Raw genomic sequence first — 21674 nt, 5'->3', positions numbered from 1 at the left:
TTGAAAATGATGCACATTATTTTAACTGAAGACATAACTAACTCAGATGAAATTTTTAAAGATATTTTCAAGAAGGCAGTTTTACATAAAGCTAAAATTCCATATAGTTATAGTTGTGTGTATATATGTATAATATATAAAACTTCTTTATATTTAAATTTTTTTCTTTATAATTTTAATACTGAGAAATTAAAATAAAACTTTGCTTAGTTGTTGCATTACTTTAACAGAAAATATTTTAAAACTGATTTTCTCCTTCATTTGAAAATATTTTCAGTGATGTTAGCTTCAAATGGAATTTTGTTGACTTGTTTGTGCAGCTCTAATTTTGTGTAGTGTTTCTTTTTGAAACTGTCATAAATAAGAATGAGCTTTGTTTCAGCTGCTGTCATTTTTTTACGGCGCAAAGAGGTTAGTTATTGCAGAGTTGATGTGAAAAGATGTTGGTAAAAAGACTTAACAGAATGTCCCATTTATTTTTCCTGTGTCTAATTAAATCTAACATCCACTTTAGAAGGCTTCCTCACATGATGTGTGGTATTGTCCTCACTCTGTGATAGAATGACACACCCCTCCTCACTTGTGTTTATGAATGAGGGAATCCATGCACAGCCAAGTAAGCAGGTGCTCCTGTACAGTGCTCTTGCACTGGGGTTCCCCACAAAGAGTTGTCTCCTTCAGTTCCCAGGGAATGAGATCACACAGTCTGAGCTGAGTTGCAGGAGCTGGTTTAGGTCCATACTCATAGAGATTTAGTCTAAGCCGATGACTAGGCTTGGAGTTGCATGCGCCTTTTGAATCTGGTTTCTGTTCAAGGTATTCAATAAATATCCTCAAATCTCTGAATTCCCAGCCCTGAATTCCATATATTTCTAAATCACATGTATATCTCTCACATCCCCATTTGGGTAGAGAAATATGCTGTAGGTATAATATCTCAATTCTTACAAGGTACCACTAACCACCAACCAGATGAGAATCCTATGGAAGTTACCGTTAATCTTTCTGTGTCCCATAATATACCCCAATAACACACCCATGTGTACAGGCATATATCTGTATACATATACAGACCTATATGTATATAGACAGAACTGTTATCACTGTTTTCACTGTCATCCCATTGCTCATTGATTTGTTCAAGCGGGCACAGTAACGTCTCTCATTGAGAGACTTTATGTTACTGTTTTTGGATATGGATAGACAGAACATATCGTCTAAAACAGGATACAGTTTGTTGTTTTATAAAATCACTCACATTTCCTAGTTCTATCTGTAAAAAGAATTAGAAACAGGAAACTTTTTTACATAGTAATGTTTCAACATCCTTGTGTCTTGGGTGGCAGGAAAGCAAACAAGCAACCCATCAAGAGAAAATTTCAGTGGGAAGGCAAGGGAACAAAGAAGTATTTGAGTCAAAAGTGTTCCTACTTGCAACAGACCATCTGCTCTAATGAAAAGATGCCTCCCCCTTTGAAGACAAAGAGAAACAAAACCCCCAATTTCCTTGCAGTTATTAGCCTTTGTCCCGTAGTCTATTGAACAAACGGGCCTGCTTGATCAAATTCAAAGGACTAGGTGGAATGATGCTCGCCTGGGTATTGATGCAAACCTAGTTTGCCTTCTGTAGCAGGGCTATTGACCAAGCTTCTCGAGATCCCCTAAGTCCCTGGATGCAGGATACCTTAGATGAGGGGCGCTAACTCTATTTGTCAGGGTGCATTTCCTATAGAAGCTAAAATGTCTTTGCTTTTCAAACAGCTGGCAGTACTAGCACATCAGATGATCTCATTATTTTATTTCTTTTCCCCCACAGTTCTTTTTTGTCGTTGTTGTTACAGGAAGCACAAAAAGCAGTAGTCAGTGAAAATTCTGAGGAACAGTCCTGGCCTGATACCCAAACCCTGGAAACCAGGTGTTGCCAATTTCCACAATTTATAGCCTTTCAAATCTTAATTTTCAGAGCTCCTCTTAATTTCATGAGCTTCCCATGTTGCCTTTACTTGATCATAAAAATTGTGGAAAATTAATACAAAAAGATTCCCCAAATTGTGGTTTATTTTCTAGGCATTAAGAGTTTCTATCAACGTACAAACTCACCAACATCCCTGAATAACCACGATCTGCATTAAGATGTCAGGCATTAAGAAGACAGATGAGGGCTAGAGACATAGAACAGCTCTGACCCAGATTTGATTTCCTGTCTCGTCTCTGTCTCCCAAGCGCCATCAGGCTTGATCCTTGAGCAAAGAGCTAAGAATAAACTCTGAGCATTGCCAGGTGTGGCCCCCAAAACACTTCACTTGTATCACTTGTCATCCCGTTGATCTTCGAGTTGCTCTGGTGGGCACCAGTAACGTCTCCATTCGTCCCTGTCATGTGTGAGTGTAGCCCAATGGTGTCGACTCACTCCAGGAACAGGAAGAGCCTCAAACCATTCATTCAGGGTTTTGACGAAGAAGTCTGACCATGTAGTTAGTGGGCGGCCACGCGGTCTTTTGATGTCCCATGGAATCCAGTCAGTAATAGCTCTAGTACAGGAGTTGTCTCTGAATCTCATTACATGTCCGGGCCATCTGATTTCTGATGCCTTGGCAAATGAGACAGCGTCCCTAATTCTTGACTGTTGATGGAGGTCGGAACTCTGGATTCCTTCTCTCATTTGAGTGAAATGTGATACTCCTAGCATAGTTCTTTTGATTCCTCATTGGGATACTTGAATTGTGTTCTTGTCCTATTTTCATAGGGACCAGGTCTCTGAGGCGTATGTTAGTGCAGGAAGGACGGTGGAGTCGAAAAGATGTTCCAGGAGCCGGAGGTTCTTTGTCCTCTAACCACTTCTTCGAGGCTCTTGAAGGCGTTCCACGGTGCTCTCTTCCTCCTGTGCAGTTCTGGCACAAAAACACAGTAAAGTAAAATAAAGATAAACTTGATTCCCTTTCTATATACTTTTGTATTTGCTTCAACTTTTTCCACTCCAGACACACACTATTTTCTCGATAAAGGTATGTTTATTTTTACTTCAAACTTGGATAGATTTTTCACGTATGTATATACCCTCAAAAAGCATATAAGTTGGGTCTCTCTAGATGTTTTTTTCTTCTTTTTTGTTTTTTTTTGCTTTACAGAGATGAAATATTTCTACGTATTCTCCAATGACTACCCTTTTCCCGCTCTGCTAAGTTGAGACACACTTATGAGTGCTTGGGTAGTTTCATTTCATTTACACTGTTGTGAATTGGCAAAGAACCAGGATTCTAGTCAGTGGGGAAAAACTCTGCAAAACTCTCAAGGCGTACACTCCACCATAGACCATGAAACCCTTATCTCCTGGGGTTTGGTTTAACAGTTTTTGATATTTCTCCCTCAGTTCCAATATGTGATATGTACCTAGAAGTGCTAATTCTTGGCATTGCTTAGTATAATTCTGTTCCATTTGTCTTTTTCTCTCTTCACTTGTTGCTTATAATTTCGTACTATTATAAACTGCTGATGCAGAAGTTCTTGAAAGAGACATCAGAGAACCTAGGCAAAGTTTCCTGGGTGGAATACATGCAAGCTGTGATGCTCTTCTTCCCAGATGCACTTACTCAAATGGACCAAGTCATAACAATTGTGTAATGGCAGGAGACCCATTTCTCCACTTCTTGATATTTTGATCAGATCTTCTACTTTTTTTCTCATATAGTAAAACCACAATATTTGGTTTCAAAATCTATTTCCTTAATGTGACTGAAAGTGTGAATCTTATGATATAACTATTAGATATGAGATTCTTTTTTTTATGTGAATCACACATCGGAACCTATTTTTTCGGGGGGAGGTTTGTCTTTGATAGATTTGGACAATTTTGGAATATATTCAGAAAACCGTTCCTTTCCTTGTAATATGAAAAGTTCCACATTTATAGGAGAGCTTTTCTGCTATTTATGATTTCTTAGGATGCATGTTAATATTAATTTTAATGAGATCATAAATACCAATATTTACCTTTTGTAAATATTGCAGAGTCTCTTGCCCGCACGCCTGGCTGTCTTCCCTAGGGCCCCACTGAGGGGATGGACTCCAGCTTCCTTTCCCATCCTGAGCAGAGCTCCCGGCAGCCGAAGACCACTGGATCCTAGCCACAGCCATGCTCAAGGCCCCTCTCCACACGTTCAGACAAGCCTCACACATGAAGGTACTGGCAGAAGAACCCAGGTGTGTGTAATCCCATCAACGGCCAACATCCAGAGACTTAAAAGCAAACTCCCAGAAGCGATATCTTATAACCTACTTCCCCCTCTGGGAGAAACTAGCAAGGTATTGAGAGTTTCCTGCCCACATGGGACAGCCTTGCAAGCTTCCCCTGGTGTATTCATATGCCAAAGCCAGTAACAAGCTGGGTCTCATTCCCCTGACCCTGAAAGAGCCTCCAATGTGGCATCATTGGGAAGGCCGAGTGGAGAGAGGCTTCTAAAATCTCAGGGCTAGGACAAATGGAGACTTTACTGAGCCTGAAAAATCGATGATCAATGGGATTTTGTGATTCGTGATTTACCTTTTGTATTTACTTTAAAAATATTTAAGGAATCTTTTCTTACTGTAAGTTATGAAATTACTTATCTATGTCTGTTTTCTTTAACTTTTTCACTACCCATTTTATTCATAAGTTGTGTGTATGTTGGAAGTGTGCTATTAGTTAAAGATAAAATTTTTTTGCTTGATTCCTAGTGGAGAGCCAGTTATTTCCAGTTATGATCTATTAATTATGTTTCATTGATTTTCTTGCCTTTATCCATGTAAATCATACACTGTTTTGCTACCAATAAGTTACTTTTCCAATTTTTATTATCATTGGAGATATATTTCTATTAATTCTTTTAGAATTATATTGACTGTTAATAGACCTTTGCTCTTCCAAATAGGTTTAAAATTAGTTTATCAACTATTAGGGGGAAGGCATGCTATCATTATTGAAATTTTGTTGAATTACAAATAATTTAGGGACAATTAAAGTTTTTAATGACTGAAGTGTTCATTAAAAGTTACGGTATGTTTCCTATTTATTTTCTTTGATGTATTTCAAGATGTTATAATATCCTACAAAATGTTCATGCAGTAAGTTTGTTAGTTTAATTCAGAGGTTTTTTTTCAAGTGAAAAATATTTTAATCAGGTTTTTATCCTGTAAGATGCAGGATGTTCATCTAAAGTTCACTGTAAGAACTGTAAGTGCGGGATTTCACTTTTTAATTGTGATTAATATTTTTACATTTGATTTCATGTGATTCTTGTGATAATTAGATTCTTAATCATGATTATTTTAATGTGGTTCACAATGCCCTTCATATTTACAATAGTAAAGTTTTCCTATATATATCCAATTATTATTTACCTTATATTTTAAATAGAAATGAGTCTTTGCCAATATAACTTGTGTTATCGCTCAGATAAACTGTAATAATTTTAGTGTTTCTGAAGCTTTTTTGTCTGTGTTATAAGGATCTCATTTAATACTACCTTGTAGGCTGTGTTACTTAAATTCAACATTCTTGAAGAGTTTTAAGTTTTTTGAGCAAAGATAGAAGTAAGCTTTGACAAGCTATTGTTCTCAGGCAAGTCATATGAAAACTTACTACATACATTTCCAGAGAAAAATAAATTTCACATCATTACAATTAAGAGAAACTCGCAATTTTTAACAACTTGGCAAAGTTTCCTTTGAAGAAACATTTTTCAGAACTTGATAACTTGATATCTCACTATACTATTGGGAACAATCACCTTGTTGGATACACCATAAAGGAGAAAATGAAACTATAATTTGACTTCTTATCTAGAAAGCATTTCTATCAAAGAACAATTAGAGAAGAAATCAAACCTTACTGCATTCTTTTATGAGTTCCTTCAGGATAGATAAAATTCTTTGTACATGCTCTACCCAGAACTAGGATACAGGATGCCATAGACTTTCAAAATAGCTAATCACATATGAAGGGATATGGCAGTGACACTCTGTGAGTGTTCATAGTCTAATTTCCAGGTTCCGTGAATAAATTTATGTTACAAATCCATGGGAGCTAAGGATGCATATGAACTTAAGGCTGCTAATCTGTAGACTTTAAAATAGGGACACTTCTGTATTATTTGGGTGTGTCTAAAAGTCATCCTAGGGGAACAGAGAATAGTACAGAGGGGAGGACATTTACCTTGCACGCAGCTGACCTGGGTTCAATCCCTGGCATCCCATATGCTCCCTTGAACACAGTCAGGAGTTATTTCCGAGTGCAGAGCCAAGAGTAACCCTTGAAGATCATCGGTGTGACCCAACAAACTTCCCTTCTGCATCCCACAAATAAATTCCAAACCAAATTTTATCATGATGATACCTCAATGAGGAAGAGAGAAGAGAAAAACAACTAGAGACATAAAGACTTAAGAGGAATCTATGCAAAGTTATTGACTTTTGGAGAGGAAGGAGTACTGTAAAATAAGGAATACAGGCAGTCCTTAGGAGATAGAAAAGACCAGGATACAGATTCTTTCTGGAGTGCTCACACAGTATGGATCTAGACAGCGCCTTCATTTTAGCTCAATGATATTCATGCCAGACTCTCATCTCAGACATATAAGAAAATACCTTCTCTTTTTTGGGGGGGAGGTTAAGACCACAACTTCTGCCATAATTTGTTACTGGAGCAAGGGAAACTAATAGAAGGATAAAGGCCTTCTATTAGTTTAATAAAAGTGTGGTAATATATGAGGTTGCATATAATATTTTGAGCTAACAAAATACTACAATATGCAAAATAAGTAGGATTCTCTTTCAACTTCCCCATAGATATTTTGGCAAAGTTTCCAAATATTTTCTATTTTCCTTATTAGAGGAATTGGCTAACGTTGCAGTATAGTTCATTGTTGATGAGGGGGTGTCTTTGTATACCCAGGTTTCCACATTGAAGAGAAGCATTAGCTTCATTTTCAGTCATTTGATGAGCTCTCACTACCTGTGTCCAAGATGAATTACTAAGACCACACTATTTTCAGTGTTTCATGTTTTCAGAGAATGTCAAGACATTTATTCAACTCTTGCTTGTTTTCACGAGATAGTAAACAAAATGCATACCTACAATCATCCCATGAGTATTGGATATGCCAAAAACAGTAACAATAAGTCTCTCAATGAGAGATGTTACTCGTGCCCGCTCAAACAAATCGATGAGCAATGGGATGACAGTGACAGTGACCTAGAATAATACTTTAAGCTTCAGAACAAGAATTTTATTAGGAGCAAAACAGCATAAAAGAGATCTGAAAAAGTTACTGTAAGAAATCTACAAAATTACAAAATAATTGTTAATGTGTGGTTGGCCACAGAGAAGGGAAAGAGTCATAGCCATGCTCTGAAGGCCAATGGATCATATTAATTTTAATATTATTTTTAATATTCATGTAATTTTTGGATTTGAGGCTGCAGGATTTGCAAAGCTGCTTCTAACAGTGCCTAAGCCATATCGTACTCCAACATCCACCCAACAAACAATGTGAGATTCCCTCCATCACAATGCCCTGGTTCCCTTCCCATTCCCATTGGCTTCCTCGACAGGGACTTTTTTAGTTTGACTGTTGTAGCTCGGATCTCCTGCTTACAGGATTGTGGCTCTGTGGCTTAGACACATGCATATGCCTCACCTTTATACCACTGATGTGCTATGTACCTCAGACCCTGCATCGCATCCTGATCTTTTTTTTCTCTTTAACTCGATTTCTTTCTTCCTCTGTCTTCTCATTTCTATAATGTAGGGTCAAGGGTACTGTCCCTTTGATAACTTGCTTCCCTTGTTATTCTATGTAAAATTGATAAATAAGATCATCCAATATTTGTCCTTCTTCTTCTGACTTATTTCACTTAGCATGATATCCCCCGCCCCGGTTCCATCCAAGTTGCGGCAAACTGTATGATTTCATCATTCCTTGCAGCTGCATAGTATTCCACTATGTACATATATGATACCTTCATGATCCACACATCTGTCTTTGGACATCTGCATTGTAGCCTTGCGATTTTATTATGATATACAATAAATAATGGTGTTGATATGTCCTTTTATATGAATGTTTTTGTGTTTTGTAGTATATACCAAGAAATGGATTTGATGGGTCATGTGGCAACTCCATTGTACCTTTTTTTTGAGAACTCTCCATACTGTTTTTCAGAGGGGTTGAACCAGAAACATAGCCACCAGCAGTGGATGAGAGCTCCTTTTCCATTGTATCCCTGCCAACACAGGTTATTTCCTTTTTATTTTATTTTTTTGATGAGTGCCATTCTCACTGGTGTCTCATTGTTGTCATGATTTAGGTTTCCCAGATAACTGGTTATGAACACTTTCGTGTGCACCCATGAACCATCTGTCTGTCTTCTTCAAAAAGTAACTGTTCATTTTCTTTCCCTATTTCTGTAATGCTGGAGTTTGTATTCTAGAATTCGTGAATGGTGGATAATTTTTAAATTGAGTTCCTGCAGTCTTTGAGAGGTGGTGGTTCTGTGAGACATAGAATACCTACAGCAAAGATTGTGTGAGTAAGATGCTAATATTTTCTGAGTTCAGAGTTATTCTGTTTTCTTATCACACTGACAAGGAAAACATAGAAGATATTTTTCTATGTGTTTTGGTTGTCGGTTTTGTTAGCAATAAATGCACGGCATAAATATTCACTGGTAGAGGCAGCCCCTCCCTGCTTTGATTCCTGTTTCTCTGACATATGAAAGAAAAGCAGGGAACTCTCGAGAGGCAGAGAAGTGAATATGATGGAGTATGAACTATAAGCCCAAGTGAACTCAGGCTGCCTGCAGTTAATGTGAAATTCTAATTTGTGCAGTGACTAATTCTGCATTAACTAGTATGGCTCACATGGACATTTTATTATTGATTGCAGTGATGAATCATAGGGTAATACAAAAACCAGGAATAGAGGGACGAAGATCTCTCCTCTAAGGTATCAGCACTTTGTGATAAAGTGGTCACTTACAAAACCACACTGCACTGCTATATGGACATTACCTATAGCTACTGGGAATTTTTATATTTATAGGTATATAGTCACATATCTGTGATTAATTGATTACACTAACTGTTTAGATCATATATGTATTAGGCTCCATAGCATTATCTCATCTTCTACTAATATTGTTTTATCTCTATCAGTCCAACTACATATTGTCTATGAGGTCTGAGGTGAGTGAATTCTTTGTCTTCTGAAGCTATAAGCTGAAACCAAGGATAAAATAAGCTATAATATTTATAAGTTCTTATAAATAATATTTGCTTAGGAATTAGTACTATTTAGATGTGCCACATCTCACATAAGAGGTGTGACTGCACTCATTTGTGGAATATGAAATAACATAGTATGAGACTAACACCCAAGGACAGAAGAGACAAGGGCCAGGAGGCTCGGTCTATGTTTGGAAGTATGTCTCAAGTGGTGGAGGAGAAGGCAGTTGGGATAGAGAAGGGGCCACTAAGTCAATGATGATGAAAGGGATCACTTGGGATGGAAGATGTGTGTTGAAAGTAGACAAAGAATCAAACGTGATGGTCTTTCAGTAACTGTATTATAAACATTATGCCCCAAAGTAGAGAGAGAGAGTAAGAAGGAAAATGCCTGCCTTAGAGGCATGGGGTAGGGTAGAGTGAGAGTGGTGGGAGGGATACTGGGACATTGGTGTTGGGAAAGCTACACTGGAGGAGGGATGGGTGTTCAATCATTGTATGACTGAAACTCAATCATGAAAGCTTTGTAACTGTATCTCATGGTGATTCAATAAAAATGTTAAAATTTTGTTAAAAAAATAAAAAGGTGTTCTTAAAACAATGATTCTACTGCACAAGTGTTTCTTTTAAATTTATAACATGAATTTTTAATATTTTATAGCATACTTATTTTAAGTGTATATATATATATATATATATATATATAAGAACTTATGTAGGATTGTCTATTTTGATTCCCAAAATTACTCTGAATCTTGCATTATTATCATCTCTATCTTAAGATGCAGAAATAGGGTGTGAGTAATACTGGGAACTGATTCAAACTCAGTTAATAATAGAGTAACTTGACCAGAATTCAAACGTCAGATTACCTGGTATCAAAGGCCTCAGACCTAAAAGACATTCTGTGAGAGGAGATTCAGGCATTCCAGAAAGGAATGTAGAGTTTGCATGTGGTCAGTAAGCCACACAAATGTCAACACTTTTTAATATCGATGGTCTTCTATTCTTAACTATATTACTTTACCTATTAAATGAAACCTCAATATAAAATCTCTGCATCTTTATTGTTCTTCTCTTGAAGTTGAGGCACAAAGAGGCAGACAGGTGTATGTTAACACTGAACATGCTTCTTTCTCTTGGGGCTCAGTGTTCTGGGGGCTCAGAGACAACTCTTTGTTCTCAGCTAGGGTTTGCTGAAGTGGCTTTAAGAGTCGTTGTGGTACAGGAAGTCAGTCTCAACCTTCTACCTGCAAAGTGTCTGCTCTGATCCTTTGTGCATCGTTCTGAACCCTTACTTCTTACTCTTTTCTCAGCTTGTAGTTAGTTCTGTTCTGTTTTGAGCCTCAGCTTCCTTAACTTTCTCATGTCCTTATCTATTCCTTAAAGGCTAGAGCAGCAGGAATTTCGTTCTAACTTAAAACTTAACTTCTCAGGGCTGGATGGAGCAATAGCACAGCGAGTTGGGCATTTGCCTTGCACGTGGCCAACCCCGGTTCGATTTTCAGCATCCCATATGGTCCCCTGAACACCGCCAGGAGTAATTCCTGAGTACAAAGCCAGGAGTAACCCCTGTGCAATGCCGGGTATGACCGAAAAAGCCAATAAAATAATATAAAATAAAATAAAACTTAACTTCTCAACCAGGATCAATAAATGCACTGACTCAGGCACCAAAATATCTGAATAAGTTAGACATAAAGTTGTATATTTCTAGTTATCAAGAAATCTTGCGAAACATCTAGAATCTGACATATGTCTGGGTTTCCCATATAATGATTTATTCAATGACATTTTTAAGAGAATATTTGTGTTGTCTGTATTTCCAAGGATTAGCAAGACTCAAGCACAATACAAGCTGGCCAAAAAGGATTGATAACTTTTTTTTTTTTTAGTGAGTCAGCAGATGGCAAATGAAGTTCAGAAGAGGAATGTAAAATAAATGGATCACAAATGTTATGTGCTAGTTCTATGACATACAGATTGGAAAACAGACTTTTTGTGGCTATTATATGAAACTGATGAAAATCATTAGCTTAATGCATGACTAGTAAGGTCCATTTTTCACAACTACTGTAATACATTCATGCATATATGTAAATGATAAGGCATTGTTAAATATATCTGAGATAGAGCACACAAGCTGGGGCATTCAGAAGGTTGTTTGGCTTTTAACATAAGAGATAAAAAACTTTCTGTGGGGATGGCTTTATCATTCATATATATTCAAGTTGAAAAATGAAAGTCTTCACAGGAACAAAGCATTCTTCTTGGAAAGGATTTGTAAGACAATACTAATAGGGATGCTTTCTTTTAGATAAAAAAAAATTAAAACCTCAAATAAGACTGATATACTCAAAAAAAGTCTGAAATTTTGTCTGTATAGTTAGGGCTGTTCTAACAAAATACCATAGACCAGGTGGCTTAGATGATAAATGACAGTCATTTATTTCCTTGCTGTTCCAGGGGCTAAAGGTCTGAGATTAAGTTGTTAGTTGAGCTGATTTCTCTTTTTGTCTCCAAAGTAGTTATCTTCCTGTGTCTTCACATTAGCTTTCTTCTGTTGCTTTTGTGTTTGAAATTCCTTATGAGGGCATCACCCTATTGCCTGGGGACTCATCCTAGTGACTTAACTTTAACATACAGACCTCTTTAAGGTCCTGTCTTCAAATATAATCACATCCTGAAGAATTTGGATGAAGCTTTCAATTTATTAATTTAGGTGACAAAATGAACACATAAGTCTCCATTATAAATATAATTTGGAAGTATATTTTTCTAATTTATCTGGTAGATTCAGATAAATATCACTTGAAACACATTTTTATTCAAAACTGTTTTCTTGAAGTTTGTAATTATTATTTCCCAGAATATGGCATTATGTGCACCATAAAATAATTTTCTCATTTCACATAATCATAGACTTGATTACAGGTGTTTTATTCCTTTTCTTTACCAGAGGTGATACTTACTGCCTCTTGCAGATGTAGAACAATTTACTCAGTCCCATAAGTATTAATCAATTAATTGTTCATCAAATATTTATTGTGATATTTGATGAACTCTGAAATATAAACTCTGTATATTTCAGAGTTTATCATTATTTCATTTTTTAAATCTCAACAGATGGGTTAAATTGCACAGTAGTAATAGTATGATTTAAAATAATATTATTGAGTGTTTTCAATGGACTTGACACAATAATAAGATTGCTTGCATTATTTCATTACTCCTTAAAGTCATTCTTTAAAGAAGAGCCAGCTTAAACCACACTGTTCAGATCATGAAAATAATGCCGCATCAGATAATTAGTTTTAGACGGGTACACAGTCAATGTTGTGCACAAACATACTTTAACACAACATTCCATTACCAGTTCAGTCATATAGATGAGAATACCATCATGAGCTGCCTGAGTTTTCTGCTCAGGTTATCATAAGGTATCATAAGACTGAAACAAAGTTGTTGGCTCAACTGAGTTTTCATGCTTCATTCTGGCAAAGAATTGGTTCCCAAGCTCATTCACTTCTTTGGCAGAATCCAGCTATTTGTGGCTATCAGAGAGAAGTCCTCCCATTCTTCCTCAGAGTGAGTCACGGGGCCACTCTGATTCTAGATAGGACCTTTACTTTATGCCATGTCGTCCTTCTAGCCACAGTCTACCAATCCACCACATCCTTCTTACACCTCAAGTGTCTGACACATGACGCATTTATATGTAGATTCAGATTCAAAGGGTTAATTTTATCTCTATTGGAAGGGGATTGGCCTCTCCAATGTTTCTCAAGAGGATTGAGATTCTCCTGGGGATATTTGGCCACGCTGACTGGCTGTTCAATGCAAAGACCCAAGGATGTAGTGCTGCTTGAAACCCTTGGTGCCAGGGAGTGCCTACATCACCTGGAAATGCTCCAGAGCCACAGCTGTGATACTGAAGGGTCTCATGGAATGCACCGTACAGTGCTCAGGAGACCATGTCGTGCTGAAGAGGACATAGGGTTGATCACAAGCAGGACTAGTACTTCAACCCATGTAAACCTAACTTTTATCATGTCTGATGGCATGTACTATCTCTGCAGTCCCCAAAAGATTCATATCCTTCAAGTAAGTTGTGCCACATGGTTTATTTAATGGAAATAAAATCCATTATGCTTTCTCTCTGGAATTAGATAGGTCATGTAAGCAAAATATGAAAAGTCTTTTTTTCTTTTTTTGGCTTTTTGGGTCACACCCAGCTATGCTCAGAGGTCACTCCTGGCTGTGCACTCAGGAATTACTCCTGGCGGTGCTCGGGGGACCATATGGGATGCTGGGAATCGAACCCGGGTCGGCCGCGTGTAAGGCAAATGCCCTACCTGCTGTACTATTGCTCCAGCCCCATGAAAAGTCATTTTAAAGTTTCACTTAGTACATTCAGTTGACTGTGACTGTGACCTTAATGATAAAAGCAAAGCATCGAATCTCCTCCTTCCCCAGTAGCAGGCAAATTTATTTATGTCTTTACCTCATGTAAATAATTTCCCACGGCTCTCCCCCTGGCCGCCCAGGTTCAGGGGTGGTCCCAGACAGCTCGTCCAGCTGGGGCAGCTCAGGCCGTGGGGCAGACTGAAGAGGAAATGAGGGCCTAGCCGGTTGACTGACCAGTTGCTCTTTATTCCATTCTCCCCACACACTTGTTCCAGTCTCTCTGAGCCCCCCATTCTAGTCTCTTGCTGCCCCTCATTACTTCTCCTTCCTACTCTCCCTCACTCTCTTCCAACTCTCTCATCTCTCGCCCCCAGCACTCTTCCTTCCTAGCCCCTCATTCCTGGATCCCAGCTCTCTGGACTCTGCTTCTCTCCCACTAGTCTCTCCACCCCCTCCTTTTCTCTCTCCACCTTGCCCTCTGGGCCCATGCTACACCCAGTCTGGTAGCAAAATCAACATAAGAAAGCCCTTCCTGAGGGCCCACCAGGTTCAAAGGAAACATCACCTAGGGGAATTCCAAAGCCCTTCCTGACTGCCTGTAGGCAAAATACCTCTAAGGTGTTTTTCTCCTTTCCTCAGTCCAATAACTCACTCAACATCTTAATACTAGTTATTTTTGTATGGACACAGTAAGAGATACACTGAGGCTTGTAGGGCAGCTCTCCTGGGAACATCCTACGAAAGACTCAGACTACAGTGCTCAGGCCAGATTAATCGTTTCTTACCCTAGCAGGGTCCGAATCTAGTTATTACTTTTTGGATCATGACAGCATTTGTCCAAGACCAAGCTCTTAACTTATGGTTAAATATTAGGCACTTTGGCCAGGCCCCATCTCGATGCCAGGGTAGCACATAACATCACTGCTTGCCCTGGGTCCATCCTGTCCCTCTTCAGGACCCTGTCTTTGGGGGTGCTAGGAAGTAAGGGTAGCTGAGGCTTAGGTTGAGAGAACAGTTTCCCAGGAGGAAAATATCATTTAGAGTCAAATGACTCCCATATTACAAAAGCATAGCATTTACTACTATCTTCCTGTGCCCATAAAAAAGGACATGGCTCTGAATAGGCTCTGAATAAACTATGCAAAGGACTTAAGGAGAAGAGAAAAACAATATATACAAGTCAACAGAGCACAAAGAAAAAATTTACAAATAAACATAGATGACTGGGAGCACTGTGATGGGAGTACCAATAAACCTAAGCTACCTGTGGCAATGTTATCCTACAACCTCACACATGCTTATGCTAGAGTATGTGGGAAGGTTATGGCCTGTTGACTAAATCCAGGTTTAGTCTAGGTACCGTTACTAGGAAGTTTTGCTAGCAGTGTCTCTTGTTTTCTGCTTTCTATCAGCAGACTACCAGGGCATGGTGAAAAGCAAGAGGATAGGTGAATATGGCAAAGTTCTCATGGTTTGTAGGCTTAGAATGGGGACTTTTGGTATCACTCAGTGACTTTATATTTTGCTGGTGAAAGGAAATTTTGTGAAAGAAACATATTATCCATTAGTGGAAAGGACTAGAAAGCCTGAATGCAAAGAAGTTAGATAGAGAGAATAGTGTGACCAAACATGAATCTATAAGAACTGGGCTTTGCTGTAATGAAAGTCACCTAAACTCTTTTTGGAGTTTCACTTTGATGCTATCAAAACAGTAAGTTTAGTTATAATTGCTCCACACACGAATGATTAATCTCAGTTGGTTTGACCAAATGATTTTTAATAAACAATAAGACATTATATATTTTAGCTTTTGTGAATGATGCTATCGTTTTCACAATTACCTTGCCCTACTATTGAGGTATGAATGTAACTGTACATAGCACATACATAGTTTGCAAAAACTATTTTCAGTTTGTATTCTACCTTTCTGGGTTGTTTTATTAAACTTTGGTTTAGATCAATTGACTATGATTTGATGCTGCCTTGTTCATGCTACCATATCACTGTATCACTGTATCACTGTCATCTCGTTGCTCATCGATTTGCTCGAGCGGGCACCAGTAACATCTCCATTGTAAGACTTGTTACTGTTTTTTTGGCATATTGAATACGCCATGGGTAGCTTGCCAGGCTCTGCCAGCAGGCGAGATACTCTTGGTAGGTTGCCAGGCTCTTCGAGAGGGGCGGAGGAATCGAACACGGTCAGCCACATGCAAGGCAAATGCCCTACTTGCTGTGCTATTGCTCCAGCCCATGCTACCATGAATGATTTAAAATAACAAGTAATGCAATCAGACGGTATCTTCCCCCAGTTTATTTTTATATTATGCTGATAATTCTGTTTAGAAGCTATAATTTGGCTAATCTAGGTTCTGTGACTCTGTGTGGTGGTTGGCTGGGTTGAACCCAGCAGAGGTGGGTGGATTCAGACATGCAGTATAGGCGCTTGTTCTGGGGCCTTAGGTGACAGAATAGTGATTCCTTGGGGCCAACCAGCTCTGTGTACAGCTGCCCACCAGAACAGAAGTCAACCAGATATGTTACAAGGTCTCTGCTTATGTCCTGTTTGATGATATTCCACCAGTCAAAACAGTTTTAGGACAGACTTAGCATAAATAAGATGTCAACGTGTACCCTTTCCATGGTGACTGAAAGGAAACAAGTGAATGTTTAGAGAAAATTCCAAATTAGTACATGAGGATGAATCATAAGCTCAGACAGTTCTCTTAATTACCGTCAATGTTTTATTTCTTTGGATGTAGAGACTTTCTGCACGAAGGAACTAATTTATTACAACAAAGTGATTTGTAAATGATAAGATAACTGAGCTAGAAGTATTCAACTGGTAATATCTACATAGGACATAAATAATTATTTTATCATTTACAGACAATCTCCTACCCTCTTTACTTCACTTGGAATATAATCATAGAACAATGGGAAGAAAATTAACTGGAAGAGGCAGTCGTTGACCATAAACTATGCAAAGTACCAATCAAAATCTCGGCAGGTACATGGTACATTTGTAGAAACACTGCAGTGAGTTTGCAGAACCTCCGTGAACACAGGCAAGTCCAATTTCATTCACTTCATGGTGCTACTGAGTGACAACTGGGCCAGGGGACCCAAGAGAAAAGCCCAGAACAGAGAGCTCCCTATTGAAAATGGTTTCTATAAGAACGTGGTTCTCCAGTCTAATGGAACATCTAGAGTCACCTTGGCAATGTGCTTTTCTGTTCAAAATTCTAGGAAGAGGTGGTTGCAATAGCACAGTTTTGCAAATTTGCCAAATCTTTATGCAACCCTGGCTAGCACAATTAAATAACAAATCACCACAACAGAAGTGGGAGACAAAGTGCTTTCATTATGTATTGCTGCATAACACAGCTGAATGTAGAGGCTTCAGGATACATTTTATTCTGTCCATTACTGTTGGTGGATGAAGAATTTTGCAGAGCTCCACTGTGTAGTTGTGGCTCAATGGCTCTTGCGTCCCGGTGCAGTTACATGGTGAGTTCAGCTGAGCACTCAGGGGCAACTTGCTCTCTTCCTGTGCTTTCATGGTCTCTCCATGGGGGTCTCTCCAAATCAGCTGTTTTAGGATTCCTCTGAGTCTGGGAGGTTGAACTAGTAGCATAAAAACTGAAGCATTCCAGTCGACTCAATCAAGCAAGGTGGAAATCGTCTTACCCTTATGTCCCAGCCTTAGAGGTCAGGAGAGACACGTATACTCAGAGCTTCCTCCTGGCTCTGTGCTCAGAGCTCACAGCTGGCAATGCTAGGGGCCCATTTGGGATGCTGGGGATGGAACCTGGGCGGACCATATTCGGGGCAAGTGCCCCACCCACCGTACTATGGCTCAGGCCCAGAATTGCTACTTCGTGATGGAACTTAATGCAACTGTCCCGACATGGCTATGAGTTAATTGCAGCATAGATGGACTCATTGCAGAACAATTTACTTTAAAAATTGATGAATGAAAGTATAACTTGTGCAATTGATGCTAAGTTTCTCTTTCTGACAGCATTTAGCTGAAAGGTCCAATTACTTCTGGAGCAACGCCCTTTTGCAGTAGTTAAACAGTGTCCTCAGTGTAGACAGTGCTTGTCGAGCTGCAAGGAATGGCAATTAATCACCCACTCAGCTCATCCACTGCACTGCATATTATTTAAATGCATACTTGGGAGCCTGGGAAGTAAGCTATAACATAGCTCTATTTTACAGCAATCCCGATGAGGATTCTGCTTGTCAAAATATTGATCTTCTTCATCCTGGGTCTGGCTAAAGAACAATGTCGCTGCACAGAATTTGAGGGAGCACTGAATAGCTTTGACTATGAAATGAAGTCATAAAACATTTCAAAGATAATGTTTGATCAATAGAAAAAGTTTGCCTTTGATGAGATGGAAGGGAAGAGAGACTAGGATAGAACTTGTAAGCTGCTCCACACAAGCTTAGTTATTTTGTATTTTCTTGATCAGCAACTCTGCAAGGAACAATTTATTTTGTTACAAATAAAATTGAGACTTTCATCCAATTTATCCAAGACAATGGACGGAAATAGACACTAGGACTCCTGAACTAAACCCACATAATCTTTCTCTTAAAGGTCATTATCCTTGTGTTTGACAATCCTACCATGATGGTTTCCGTTAACATATCTATAAACATATAGATATATACATATAACATAGAGATATATTCACACAGCATATAGCATAACACGTAGCATGCCATATGGTTTCCATTAACTATATATGTAAATACATATGCATAACATATATACACATAATATATAACACCAATTTTTAAAGTACCAATAGTGTTTCACTGCTACGTTAAATGGCCTCTTTATTAGTAATTAAGGCCCTCCTTATTAGAGATCCTCTTTATTAGACTGGGACGCTCTTGATTAAGAACTGATATTTGGTACTCCGGCTGATGTGAATCCCGACCCTATCATTCTATAGGCACACCAGTGTCCTGTATTTCTGAGGAAGGCTCCCCTTCCATCCACTCTCCCAGGAAAGAGACTCCAAGAAAGTGACTTGTAATATTTTCTAACGGATATTAAATGAGGAAAGAAGAGTGTTGCTTCCTGACTCAGTGATTGAGATCTGTTCCTGATTGATTTTGTTTCTTCTATAAAAGGAATTATGGTTAGGAGATTTCAGAAAATATATCATTGTGGGGCCAGAGTGATAGCACAGCGGGTAGGGAGTTTGCCTTGCAGGCGGCCGACCCAGGTTTGATCCCCAGCATCCCATATGGTCCCCCAAGCACTGCCAGGAGCAATTCCTGAGTACAAAGCCAGGAGTAACACCTGAGCATCTCTGGGTGTGACCCAAAAAGCAAAAAAAAAAAAAATCATTGTGGATTGAGGCTGGACATCAACCGGATTAACAAAAAAAGGATCACCTTCTCAACCCTGAATTTTTAGAATATGAGAGGAAATAATACATAGAGTTGTGTGTAAATATATACATATATACATGTGCATATTTCTTTCCAATATTGCAGATTACATAAAATTAGGTTGTGGTTTTAATCAAGGCAATGTTTGCTTTTGGGCCACATCACCTGGCTGTGCTCAGGGATTACTGCTGGTTCTGTGCTCAGAAATTACTCCTGGAGGGCTTGGGGGAATCCTAGGTGATGCTGGGAATCAAACCCGGGTTGGATGCATGCAAGCAAGTGCCCTGCCTGCTATTATTCTCTGGTCCAAATCAAAGGAAAGTGTTAATGTTTTAAAATATGTATCTAAAATAGATATTCTATTTTGTATTGTACATGAAACATTAATTTTATTATTTTTTTGGCTTTTTTGGGTCACACCTGGCGATGCACAGGGGTTACTCCTGGCTCTGCACTCAGGAATTTAACCCTGGAGGTGCTCAGGGGACCATATGGGATGCTGGGATTTGAACCCGGGTCGGCCGCGTGCAAGGCAAACGCCCTACCCGCTGTGCTATCTCTCCAGCCCCTGAAACATTAATTTTAATGAAAAGTTCAAACAAATATTAGAAAGCAAAATTTTGTGTATGTAGGCAAAATATTAGCTTATTTGATATAATGGATCTATATTCTAAATTATAACTTCTCCATAATAGAGATGAGGAAACTGAGGTTGAGCAATTTTGTAGCCCAATGAAGATATTACAGGTGCTTTGACCCTGATTTGGAACTTTTACTCCAGAACATCTGAACTGGAAATCCGTTTATTTATTCTCACCTTATGATGCACTTTCCCATGGAACTATCTTAATGCAGATGATAATATTAACAATTTCCTCATAGATGCATTCTGGATTATGAGTGTGTATGAGATCTCTGTAAGTGAGGTACTTTGTTGTCCATATACTTTTTCATACATCTGATTAAATTTTCTTTCTATATTACCAAGCAATTGGATTTGACCTTTATCCAATTGAACATATAATGTTTCTTTCCTTTGAAAAGATGTTGGGACCAAACTTTAATCCTCACAAGAGTGTATAGTATTTGCGTGCCTGTGTGCCTGTGTGAGCCCTGGGTAATCCCTTAATCTTTTGAGGAGAGGCTTCTGCAGAGGAGATGCCCATGTCAGGATGGTTTAGCCACCTTTATTCTTGTGCTGAGAACCTATCTGCCTCTTACCTTGTTAACAGCTTTAACTTTTTCATCTCCATCTTTCAGGATAGATTCTGCTCAATGAACACTTTTCCTAGGCTCCCTTTTCTTGTGTTATATTATTTTAAAGGAGTTTAAGACAGTCAATCTAGTTGCCAGTCAAGATTTTGGTAGTCTACCTGTGGTCATATATAATTCCTGTGACAATTATTTTCATTTAAGGATTATAGTCATTGGCGCCATTTGGGGGTGGGGGGGTATACTTAATAAAACTTTCTGAGTATTGAACCAGGTTTAACTGTAGACAAGAATCTAGCCCCTTCATTGGCTTTTTCTTAATGCTTTTTTCTCTATTATTAAGTAAACTTTTCTTCTAAACAAGTTCTATACATGATATTTCTAATCCAATCATGTTTACTGTTTAATGTAATTACAGTTTCATCAAATATTATTTAGTCACTTATTCATGTCATTCGTTAACCATAGCACTCATGATTTTGATTCCTTGAAACACTTTGGATGTGTTTAATATTTGTAACCAGTGATATGCCCATATACTGAGTTATCTACATACATAAATAAGCATGTATCTTTTGAGTGGAAGATTGTCCTTAGGCAAAACAAATTTACAACATTTACAACAGAGAAAAATGATATTTAAGTACTTTTAAGAAGAGAGGGTTGTTAATCTTTTCAATTGAAGGCATGTGAAGATTAACAATGAAAATTTCAAAGGTCTCATTATACCTATTAATACTTAACAGTTATGTCCTTAGGTATAAGGACATAAGGACCCTTTTTTAAATGCAGTAAATATTTTTCTTAAACACCATGGTCTACAAAGCTGTTCATAGTACAGTTGCTTTGGGCTTTTGATATTCCACCAATCCCACCACTAGAATGACCTTCTCTTCACCATTGTCCTCATTTTCTCAAACAACCCCCAAACCTGTTTCCTTAAAAGGCACAAGATAACTTATATTATATTGCTTGTCACAATTAAATGGTTCATGAAATTGTCAAAAAATACTTTGGTTAAAGAAAACTGGTGAAAGTTGTTATATCTCATCATGGGGTTGCTAATTCCTTGTCTGAAGATTTACTAAGCTGCTTGTTGCTAGTTAAGTCTTCTAAGTTATCGTTTTTGTTTGTTGAGTTTATTTGGCTTCTATGTTACTTTTCCATCAAATTTTGGGTGCTCCTACTGGAATTTCAGTATTGCGGAAGTTGGTCCTTGGCCACGTGATCCAGAAACTTCAGAATCTGTAGAACTGAGCCTAAGAGTAGATGTGGTGGAGATCGTGAGATATGGGTGTGCTGTCGGAGCTTTCAGAACTATGGTGGGTAGGGAGAGATGCTGTAGGTTAACATTGGTTTGTCCTTTCTGCCTTCCCATGGG

Source organism: Sorex araneus, chromosome 1, assembly GCF_027595985.1.
Source record: "Sorex araneus isolate mSorAra2 chromosome 1, mSorAra2.pri, whole genome shotgun sequence".
Lineage (NCBI taxonomy): Eukaryota > Metazoa > Chordata > Mammalia > Eulipotyphla > Soricidae > Sorex > Sorex araneus.
Note: the sequence above shows the minus strand (reverse complement) of the source record.